Source organism: Mobula hypostoma, chromosome 2 (assembly GCF_963921235.1).
Source record: "Mobula hypostoma chromosome 2, sMobHyp1.1, whole genome shotgun sequence".
Taxonomy (NCBI): Eukaryota; Metazoa; Chordata; class Chondrichthyes; order Myliobatiformes; family Myliobatidae; genus Mobula; species Mobula hypostoma.
Window position 1 is genome coordinate 103924089 of NC_086098.1, and position 12629 is coordinate 103936717.

Sequence of the window (12629 nt, forward strand, 5' to 3'; positions counted from 1 at the left end):
AATCTGATGGTGTGGTGGGCTGTGTGAAAGGTTGTTTAAGGTTTCAATGGTTTTGTACAGAAAGTGGACAAAGGAATGGCAGATGGAATTTAACTCAGACAAGCATGGAATGAAGCACTCTGAAATTCATTCTATGGCAGTACACATAGAGAAAATGGCAGGGCCCAAGGGAGCATTGTGGAACAGAGAGATGTAAAGGTATAGGTATATATGTAATTCTCTGAATGTGGCATCGTAAGTAGACAAGGTGGTGAATGCATGCTTTCATCAAACAAGGCACTGAATTCAACAGCTGCAACATCATGTTACATTGGTGAAAACACACAAGTAATATTGTGTGCTGTGTGGTAAGCACACTGTAAGAAAGATGTAATTAAGCTAGATGTCGTGCAGAAAAAAATCACAAGGATACTGCTGGGATTGGAGGGCTTCCTTTATGAGGAGAGTCTTGATTGGCCTGTATTGTTTACCTTGGAGTAACGGAGCCCGAGGAGTGACCTTTTTAAAACCACAATGGTCATAGGTCAACTGGATAGTCACAGTCCTTATCCCTGTGTAGAAAAGTCTGAAACTAGATGACATAGGTTTAAGGTGAAAGGGAAACCATTTAAAAGAGACCAGAGAAGCAGTTTTTCACAGTGAAGGCAATGGGTACAAGGAATGAGCTACTAGAGAGTGTGGTTGTGCAGGTACAATTACAATATTTTTGACATGTGGATAGGTACTTGGATAGGAAAGGCTGAGGTGGATGTGGAGCCATTGTAGGCAAATGGGACTACCTCAGGAAGATACCTTGGTTAGCATGGATGAGCTGTGCTACAGTGCCTGTTTAACTCCTCCTGTTTAGCCAGTGGTGTTCTACTGGGGTTGGTGTTTTGTCTGCTACTTTTCATGTGTTATGCTCATGACCTGAATGACAGAATTTATGGGCTTGTGGCCAAGTTTTCCAATGATACAAAGGAGGAGAGGTAGCTATTTTGAGGAAGTAGAATGACCCAGACAGATTTGGAGACATGACAATGACAAAGAAGTGGCAGATGAAATACAGTGTACGGAAGTGTGTGGACATGCACTTTGGTAGAAAAAATAAAGATGTAGGCTATTTTCTAAGTGGACAGTGAATTCAGAAATCAGAGATGCAAAGGACCCCATGCACCCCTCATATAAACTCTTCTCCCTCCTGTCATCTGGAAAAAGGCACCGAAGCATTCGGGCTCTCATGACCAGACTATGTAACAGTTTCTTCCCCCAAGCCATCAGACTCCTCAATACCCAGAGCCTGGCTTGACAGCAACCTACTATACCCTCTCCACATGCCTACAGTCTTGTTTATTATTTATTATTATTTATTGTAATGCCTGCACTGTTTTGTGCACCTTATGCAGTCCTGGATAGGTCTGTAGTCTAGTGTAATTTTTGTGCTTTTTCTTACATAGTTCAGTGTAGTTTTTGCATTGTTTCATGTAGCACCATGGTCCTGGAAAATGTTGTCTCATTTTTACTATATTCTGTACCAGCAGTCATGGTTGAAATGACAATAAAAAGTGCCTTGACTTGACTTGACTTGATTTGGGAGCCCTTGTTCAGAATTCTCTGAAGGTTAACTTGCAAGTTGAGTTAGTGGTAAGGAAGACAAATGCAATGCTAGTATTCATTTCAAGAGGACTAAATATTAAAGCAAGGATGTACTGTAATGCTGTGGCTTATAAGACATTAGTACATTTGGTGTATTGTGAGCAATTTCGGGTCCCACAGGATGTGTTAGCATTGGAAATGGTCCAGAGGATGTTTATGAGAATGATCCCAGGAATGAAAGAGTTAATGTATGAGGAGCACTTAACAGCACTGGGGCTTTACTTGCTAGAGTTCAGAACAATGAGGGTACAAGGAATGAGCTACTTGAGTGGATATGGAGAGGATATTTTCATTAGTGGGAGAGCCTAGGACCAGAAGGCACATCACTGAGTAGCAGGATGTCACTTTATAACCGAGCTAACACTTCACCACTGTTACATCATCATCAAGAATGCTTATCGTGCCATCCTATGCCTACACTTTAGAAAGTCCGATCACCTGGTTGTTGTTAAACAGGCACAGACTAAAGACCACGGCACCAGTGGTGAAAACCAAGAAGGTATGGTAAAGGGAGGCAGAGGACTGTTTTGAGTAGATAGACTGGACATTATTCAAGGAATCATCTTTGAATCTGAACGAATATGCCATAGTTATTACCAACTGGGGATGAATGTGTGCCTTGAAGAAAATACTGGACATACTCAAACCAAAAGCCTGTGATGAACTAGGAGACTCATAACCTGCTGAGGGCTAGAGCTGTGGCATTCAAGACTGGTGATCCAGAACTATACAAGAAATCCAGACCTGTGGAAGGTGGTTTGCTATTGCCTACCGTTGGGTAAACTAAAGAAATCGCCATTTTCTCTTCCCAAATGTTCATCCACCTGTACTACAGCCGTTGACATTTGAGGTCCTAGCTCATCTGCCTTCGCTGTCATAAAAACAATTCTGATTGTGGTTAGAGACAGAATTGGATGCGTGTCAGCTCTGGCAGGGTTTGCAGACCATTGCTTCCTACAAGGCAAAGTCCAGCATCATGAATGGCTGTGATGCTTCATCCCAGATGAGCTCAATACCTTTTATGCACACTTTAAAAGGGAGATTAATACTAAACCTGAGTGAATCCCTGCTGTATTAGGTAACCCTGCGATCTCTGTCTCAGAGGAAAATGTCCAAACATCTTTCAAGAGGGTGAAATCTCACAAGGCTTCAAGCCCTGAAAGTCTGTGTGAACCAACTATTGTGAGTGTTCAAGGGCATCTTCAGTACCTCACTGCTGCAGTCGAGGTTCCCACTCCCTTCTTCACGGGGACAATCATACCAGTACCCAGAAAGAGTAGATTGCACTCACATTTAATGTGACAAAGTTATTTGAAAGGCTGGTCATGGCCAGAGTCAACTGCTGTCTAATCAAGGGCCTGGACCCACTGCAACTTCCCTACCATCACAATAGGTCTACAGCAGATGCAATCTCACTGGCTCTCCACTCGGCCTTTGATCACCTGGACAATAGAAATACCTACGTTAACAATAGCAATACCAATGTACTCACCTACACTGAAACATTATAAAGCACTGGTGAGGCCTCACTTTGGAGTATTGTGAGCAGGTTTGGGCCCCCTATCCTAGAAAGAATGTGCTGAAACTGGAGAGGTTTCAAAGGAGGATCATGAAAATGATTCCAGGATTGAATGGCTTGTCATTTGAAGAGTGTTTGATGGCTCTGGGCCTGTATTCACTGGAATTCAGAAGAATGAGGTGTGACCTCATTGAAACCTATCGAATGGTGAAAGGCCTCGGTAGAGAGGATGTTTCCTTTGGTGGGAGAGTCTAAGACCACGGCTTCAGAATAGTGGGGCGTCCTTTTAGAATGGAGATGAGGAGGAATTTCTTTAGCCAGAGGTGGTGAATTTGTGGAATTCTTCACCACAGGCAGCTGTGGAGGCCAAGTCTTTATGTATATTCAAGGCAGAGGCTGATAGATTCTTGATTGGTCAGGGTACAAAGGGATACGGAGAGAAGGCAGGAGATTGGGGCTGAGAGGAAAATTTGATTATCCATGATGAAATGGTGCAGCAGACTCAATGGGCCAAATGTCCTAATTCTGCTCCTATCTTTTATGGTCTTAGGCTGCTGTTTGTTGATTGCAGATCAGCATTCAACACCATCATTACTAATCAACAAATTCCAAAATCTGGGCCTCTGTACCTCCCCTTGCATCTGGATCCTTGACTTCCTCATCGGGAGACCAATCACTATGGATCAGAGATTAACATCTCCTCCTCGCTGACAATCTACTTTGGTGCACCTCAATGATGCATAGTCCACTGCTCTACTCTCTATACAACTATGGCTGTGTGGCTAGGCACAGCTCAAATGCATAAATGTTTTCTGATCCCACTTGTTGATTTGCAATTCTTTATATTAGCCCTTTACAGATTTACAAAACATTATTTGTTTCTGGTTTTACTTAATAGATTAATTTATTTATTGGAGTTACATGTGAGATTAGATAACTATAAGGAACAGAAACAGAAAGCCAGCTTAGTGTAAAATAATATGCTTCAGTAAAATGAAATATGCACTGCTGGAGGAACTCAGCAGGAGAGGCAGCCTGTTTTTGAGGGATAGGGACAGTTGATGCCTGAAAAAATTCACTGGTTGAAGAAGAGAAATGCAACATGTTAAATCTCACATCATTGTCCCATTACCAGTTCTAAATTTCTTTGCCTTAGACTATTATCTCATTTCATTCTTTGAATTTGGGCATTAATGATTAAAATAGTTCAGTCGATCTACAAAAAAAATCAAATCCAACTATGGCTTTCCAAAGTCTAGCTCATTTTTAAGAAGTTAAAAGTGTGTTTGCATCGGGGCAAATGTGCAGCAGAATAAAACACTCTAGAATGAAAAAAAGGAAAGGATTGTCATGAAGTCAGAATAAGAATCAGAATCAGGTTTAATATCACTGACATTTTCCAGTCAAGATGATGCCTGTGTACAATGCTCCTTCAGTTGACATTTTCTGGATAATTCATGAAACCATATATTTCATTTCTTTTATGTCTTTTACATTTGTTTTTTGTCTTGGATGTGATTCTGAAACTGTTAGAGACTGTGATTTGCTGTTTGGAGATTGGCTGTCCCACCACTCTGCAGTCTCCGAGAGGATTCCGGGAGGCAGAGGCAGCATGCATGAACTACATAGCAAGCAGGCTGTGGGATATTTAACTCCATGTTGCTGATTAAAGCTTCCATTGTCTGCTGATTAAAGTGACAAATGAGATTGAAACATTGAAGTGAGTGCAGAAGGTGAGCCCCGGCTGCCTGCCTTTGATCACTGAGGATATTTCTACTACACTACTGGAGAGGGGGATGCCTGCTACCATGCCCGGAGAATGTTGCCCAGGTTAACTGCATTTTGGATGTGGACTTGGACAATAGACTTTTTTATCAGTCTTATAGCTTTTTTTGTATTCTGTGTTTTTTGCCCAATCTTTCTGATTTTTTTGTGCAGGGGGCATAGATTTGGGGGTTGATGTGCCTGTTCCGTTTTTGCTCGCATTTTTGTGTGGGAGGGGGGATTTGAGGGTTGCTGATTGTGCTCCCTTTTCTTTTCTTTCTTGGTTCTGTGGCTTCCTGGAGAAGAAGAATTTCAGAGTTGTATACTTTGATAATACATGAAACTTTGAACCTTTGAACATATGTTGTGAAATTAGTTGTTTTGCAGCAGTAGTATATGTTCTGTTTTGTGACTGCAAAACGTAAGAACTAATTGAAAGGAAATACGGAGCCAGGAATAATGTTTTTACTTTAAGCAGGTTGTGCACGTTTAACATAGTGACATGATGAGGTATGCATTTAGATACAGGTATATTAACATATAACTCGTAATGCATTATGTAAACAACAAAGAATGATTAATCAAATAATATATTTAAAATACTTCTCAAACATCACTGAATTAAATACACAACAGTACAGTGCAATATATAACAAGTTATAAATTACAATAAGAAATAGATACATAATATAAAAAATAAATAAAATATGTATTGCAAAAATAGAGAGGTTCATGGGTTGGTTCATTGTCTGTTCAGAAATCTGATGGTGGAGGGGAAGAAGCTGTTCCTTAAACATTGAGTATCTGTCTTCAGGCTCCTGGACATCCTTCCTGATGAGAAGAGAGCATGCCGTGGGTGATGACGGCCCTTCATTGTTGGTGCCACCTTTTGAAGATGCCCTCAATGCTGGTGAGGCTAGTTCCCCGTAAAGCTGGCTGTGTTTGCAACATTCTGCAGCTTTTTTACGATCGTGTACAGTGGCCCCTCCTCCATCACAGATGGTGATATATTAGAGATACGACAATAAGTTACTTCAGAAATAATAATATGATTAGGTGGAAATTACATGAGGGTTTATGTAATGGATATCATATTGGAAATATCTAACAGGATTTTATTCCAAGGTGTAATCAGTAGGTGAAGCCTTGTGATATTGTACATTTGAATTTTTCCACACAAAATATTACTATATATTCTCAGTTAGGGAGAAATAGACTTATGGACAGTTCTTAGGAACAGAAGCTTTATGTAACCCAGCATCTACCTGCAGTTAACAAGCAAATCAACCAATCTGAATGGCATGTTCAATGTTAAATTTTACTCCTTGGACTTTGAGTGCAAAAATAAGGAAGTCAGGAAGTCACGAAGACAGAGCAGTACAGGACAGAAACAGGCCATTTGGCCCATTTGTCCATAAACTTTTACTCTGCTTGGTCCCATTGACCTGTACCTGGACCATTGCTCTCCATACCCCTGCCATTAATGTACTTACCCAAGCTTCTCTTAAGTCTTATCACACTAGGGTATTGGTGAGATCTTATCTGATGTAAATGTGTACAATTTGGTACATTTGCCCAGGAAAATATATACATGTCCAACAGATGTTGCTGTGTGATACATTTGGTTGATTCATGGAATGGAAGGCTCATTTTTTGGAAGAATTTGAGTAAGATATGATTATACTCAAGATAGATTAATTTAAAATAATGAGAGATGGCAATGAGATATATACCTAGAGATATTCTCTATACATGATCTGTTAAACAGTTGCTATAGACGCACTGAGACCAAACAGAAAGTTTCCAAGAAAAGAAATGACAGATTGGAACATCCTTGCTTTAAGAAATTGCACCATGGTTTACCACTTTAATAGATATTTCATATTTTACAGACATTACAGTTCACAAGAGGGACAACAGCAACATGAGCCAAAAGCTAACCATAGGAGATGCCTCGGTTCTATTAAAGTGATCTCTCAATGGGATCAATCATGAAATAGAGGGGCGGAAGAGAAAGCAATGTATGAGGTGGGTAATAATGATTGATCTCTCATTGGAGACCCCCTACACTGAGCATGCAATGAGCTTAATAGATCTGCACTTTTAACTGCATTGTGTCAAGTTTACTTCTTTATAGCCAGCTGATTGGCTCATTATCATTTTTAACTATAAATTCCCATGTGATATGAAACTATGTGAGCGACAATGTGAATTAAATTGATAGAAATTAAAACTGATGCTGAATAGGCAAATACCTTCTCTTATCTTCCAAAATACACAAAAATCCCACTAAAGATTGTAGTGGTGATCAGTAACTCTTCTGTTAATGCCTATAATAATACTTAATATGCATAACAGCCCGAGCACCAACAAAAAGTTATAGAATTTTATATTAGCAAAATGGTAGTTTTTGTTGGCGATCCATTAAGACCTTTTGGGGAAAGTAGTAATACCAGAATGTGACTAAGGTTTTTAAAGTTTAGCTATTATAATGACCTAGTTTGCTCCCTTTTAATCACTAGAATACTGATTAGCTTCCATCTCTATAGTTGACTTCTGCTGTGGAGTTCAGACTCCATCTTCAACATAATCAAGCTGCCACTGTAGTGCCTGTTTGATGTTTACATCACACTGTTGGACCCAGAATCCAAGAGACTTATCACACCAAACAGAATTACCAATTCTCGTCAACATAAATTAGATTTATGAAAAAGCTTTCTTCATGTTGCTAAGGAACTTACTTTATCTTTTCAAATTGCCTCATATCATTCAAGTGTGGTGATAATGTAAGAGCTTTGGAATTCTGCAATATCAGTTCTTAAAAGCACACATTTCCCAAGCGTAGCATCAGAGTTGGCAGTCTAGTTGCCAAATATGATTATTGTATGGTATGTGTCAGAAGTTTTAATAATGTAGTTGAGGAAAAAAAGACCAATTGTTCTTATAAGGTGAGATTCATATACATTTTTGTTTCATTTTTCCAATAAAGGTGTAAAATAACCCAACAGCTAAGCTGAAAAATAAAACCACAGAGAATAAGGACTTCTTAAGCCAAACAATTTCTGATTGAAGCAAAGAAATCCAAGCCAGCAGAGGGAATTCTTTCACTTGTTATCCCACTTTCATCCCACACATCTGAGGAAGTAAAATGAAAATTTCCTGGCATCCTGGGGTAATAAAATAATCCTAATTTTCTTGTGAAACCACATTAATGCTAAGCCTTACAAATGCCCTTTGAGAGTCTGACTGCTGTCTTTCCCAGATGAGAATAGAATTCAAATCAATTGATGCATGTATATAGAAAAAAAATAACAAAATAAGATATTAAGCTGAGGAGGCCTGAAAAGGACAGTTAAATCTTAACTGTGGTAACATTTACTCTGCAGCACTGCAGACAGCTGCAAGGATGTCCAGTCAGATCTTTGTTGCTACTTTCCCAGGACTTTGCAAGTATTTGAAATACAAAGAATGGTGACTTGTTTCCTTTGTTTTTCTGCGTGCTCGGTATATTTCTGCCAGTGAGTCAGTAAGAGATAATGGAGGCGGAGGGAGGGACGGTAATGGAGAGTTGGGTCATGTCCTAGTTAGTGATAGAAGGAGTGAAATTGCTCAATACCACAGCACAAAAAGGCTCAACATTTTATACAATGCTTTCAATTCACATGTTTGAAAAGTGGTCTAAATTAAGTAAGAGTGAGACCCTAGGTTTTGTGATTTGGGAGAGATAATATCCATAATAACTATGAAGGAATGAGCAACAAAGTGTAGAAAAAGTATAAAGGAAGCAAGTTTGCCATTCAGATTTGATATCATGCTCACATCAGGATTAAATTATTCTGTTTAGTATTCTTATGGAAATTAGACAATGTAGAATTCCAGTGATGTGGTTGCTGCTCACAATTAACTTACAGGACCAGGGGATGTCATAAAGGGGAGATCTGAGCCCAGGAAGAGAGTCAGAGATTTAGCAGAGAACAAAGAAGATGGTTCTCAGAAAGCCGGGAATGGAATCTTGGATGTGGAAGGGGAAAGAGAGGAATATAGAACAGTATAACACAGGAGAAGGCCCTTCACCTCACAATGCTACGCCAAACCAATTAAATTAGTAATCAAATGGCTAACTAAACTAATCTCTTCTGCCTACATAATGTCCATATCCTTCTATTTTCCTCACATTCATGGGCCTGTCTAAACATCTCTTAAAAGTTTCTAATGTTTCTGCCTCTACTGCCACCCCAGGCAGTGCCTTCCAGGCTCCCATTCTCTGTGTGAAGATTTGCCACTCGTATCTCCTTTGAAATTAACTCCTCGCACCTTAAGTCATATCATCTGCTATTAGACATTTCAACCCTTGGAAAAAGATATTGTTTATCTACACTATCTATTCTTCTCATAATGTTATAAACCTCTATCAAATCTCCCTGTAGCTTCCACTGCTGCAGGATCTTGCCTGTAACAGTGTACTCTTTCTTTGCACTGTTAAGGATCTTGCCTGTAACAGTGTGCTCTCTCTTTGCAGTTGACCTACCAAGGTGCAACCCTTCACATTTATTCAGGTTAAACTTCATCTGCTATTTCTCCATCCATATCTGCAACTGATCTACATCCCGTGTATCCCTTGCCAGTATTCTACACTATCCACAACACTACCAATCTTCATATCATCTGCAAACTTACTAACCCTTCCACCTACATTTTCATCCCGGTCATTTATATACATAACAAACAGCAGAGGTTCCAGTACAGATCCCTGTGGAAAAACACTAATTACAGACCTCCAACTAGAATAAGTCATTTCGACCACTGTCTTCTATGGGCAAGCCAGTTCTGAATCTGAATAGCCAATTCACCATGGATCCCATGCTTTTTAATGTTCTAGATGAGCCTCCCACGAGGGACTTGTCAAACGCCTCACTAAAATCCAGGTAAACAACATCCACAGCTCTACCTTCATCAGTCACCCTTGTTACCTCATCAAAAAAGCCTATCAAGTTAATAAGACCCACACAAAACCATGCTGGCTCCTTAATTTTCCAAAAGCTCTTAAGTCCTATCCTTACAAATTCTCTCCAGTAACTTCCCTACCACTGATGAGAGACTCACAGTTCTATAGTTTCCAGGATTATTTCTGGTCCCCTTCTTGAATAATAGAACAACATTAGGTATTCTCCAGTCCTCCAAAGACCTTGCTTGTAACTAGAGAGGGCACCAATTTATTGGTCAAAACCCCAGTAATTGCCTCTCCCAATAACCTGGGGTATATCCCATCAGGAATCTTAAAGATGGGATGATTTTTAGACAACAAAAGAGTTGTGAGATCTGGTGCTTTGCCGTCTCTGAAGCAGGTATGTGGCCTAGAGGACAAGAAGCCTGGATATGGAGTGCAAGCCCATGATCGACTCCATTTCTTACCGATCTAACCAATTAAAGTGTCGAGGAAGACCGAGAGTGGAATGTGAGTGGGTGTTCAGCTCCATCTACCGGCCTCTCACTCGCTGCTGCCACAGAGGAAGGCGTCTGCGTGTGATGGTCTCACTTGCTGCTCCCGGAAGAAGGTCCCTGCATTCAGATGGTTTCTCTCTCCCCCAATGCTGTTGGAAGATGGTGCCAGAGTCCTGGGTTTTTAATGACGTGGTTGTGGATTAGACTCTGTAGTTCATGTTATGATATCTTTCTGGTTTCTGGTCGTTCCTTTCTTCGTTGCTATTTTGTGCAGTTTTGATTGTGGTGGCCTAGATAAGGAACGACACAGTGCTAGATTGAGCTACAACTGAGGTGAAACAGAATATGCCTGGACTCTTTCCTTGACTTTTGTGGGTTGGTATTTTATATTCTGTGTTTTTCCTCTTTTTTTTCCATTTGCATAATTTGTTCTTTTTGTGTGCTGGGGGAGGTGCCTGGTATTTTTCTCTGACTGGATTCCATGCTTTTTTTCCTTGTTTCTTGACTGATGGTAGGAAGACGAATCTCAGGGATTTATACTGGAAACATACTTTGGTAATAAATGTACTCAAAACTTTGAACTTGGAAAATATTAAAAATCATCACAGCAAAGTTTAATCTTCTGGATTGGTGAAACCAGAAGCATTCTACGCAACCTGTTTAACACACACAAAATGCTGGAGGAACTCAGCAGATCAGGCAGCATCCACAGAGAGGAATAAACAGTTTGTATTTCAGGCTGAGACCCTTCAGCAGGACTGGTTAAGAGGGGGTAAGGAACCAGAATAAGAAGGTGGGGGTAAGGATGCAGGCTGGGAGGTGATAGGTGAAGCAAGGTGAGGAGGAAGGTAAGTTGCTGGGGGAGGGGGGAGTAAGTGAGAAGCTGGGAAGTGATAGGTGGAAAAGATAAAGTGCTGATGTAGGAGTCTAATTGAAGAGGAGGGAACACCATGGAAGAAAGGGAAGAAGGGACACCAAAGGGAGGTGATAGGCAGGTGAGGAGATGAGAAGGGATAAAAGAGGAGCCTGAATGGGGAATGGAAAATGAGAGAAGCTGGAAGGAGGGAGAAATTACTGGAAGTTAGGGAAATCTCAACCATTTTGCTGAGCACCTGTTCTCCGTCCACCCTGATAAACTGGAACTCCCAGTTGCTAGCCATTTTAGTCCTCTTTCCCATTCCCACACCAATTTATTTGCCTTCACTGCCAGGGTGAAGTCAAATGAAATAAGAACAGCATCTTATTTTCCTTCGAGGTAGGCATGAACAGTGAATTCTCCAAGTTCAAGTAATTTGCTTCCCCCATCTCTTTCTCTCCCCTTCTGATTTACCCAGTTCCTCCCACTCATTGCCTTCTTTACAACTCATTCCTTTCCCAACCTCTAATCACTCGGTTTCTTTCCCCTCCTCTACTTATTCCATATATCCCTCATCCAAAGATTCCTCCCACTGGGTCCTCTATTCCTCCTTCCCCACAGATGTTCCCAACAGGTCACCACCCACTTTCCCCACTTAATGATTCAACTTTCCATCTCTCTTTCTTATCAGATTCCATAATCTGCAGCCTTTTGTAACCTCCGTCTTTCACCTCCAGCCTCACTATCTCCAAACTTACTTCGCCACCTGACTCCATCTGACAATCAATCCTTCCTCACCTGTATTCATCTATCACTTGCAAGCTGTTGCTTCACTTTTCACTCTCACCCCCTTAGAGTAGTTATCTCCCCTTCGTTCTTTCAGTCCACAGGAAGGGTCTCACACCGAAATGTCAACTGCCCATATCCTTGCACAGATGCTGTCCAACCCATTGAGTTCCTCCAGTGCTGTACCTTTTGCTCCAGATTCCAGCATCTGCAAACTCTTTTGCCTCCATTTATGAGAGACTGTTATATTCCAAAAGAGGGAACAGTTTTGAAGAAAATGAATGCATTCACAATTAATCACTCTTTTCTTCTTCTATTTTACAAGAGTACATACTTTGGACCAGGGACTCCCAACTATTTTTATCTTTGGACTAATGCCATTAAGCAAGGGGCCCAGGGTCCCCAGTTTGCGAACCCATGCTCTAGGCTCTTCAATTTTGTAAATTCAAGTACACCTCAAATTTTCAAACAAAATGCTATTGGCTTTTTATTTCTCTAATCCTCAAATAGAATAAGTATGCTCCTAGGAACAGTTCAGAATATAAGAACTTCAAAAATATCTGAAGTAGCAGATTACTGTGAATGAAAGCATAAAAGAAAAGTAAGTGAATGTGAGGTTTTATTACT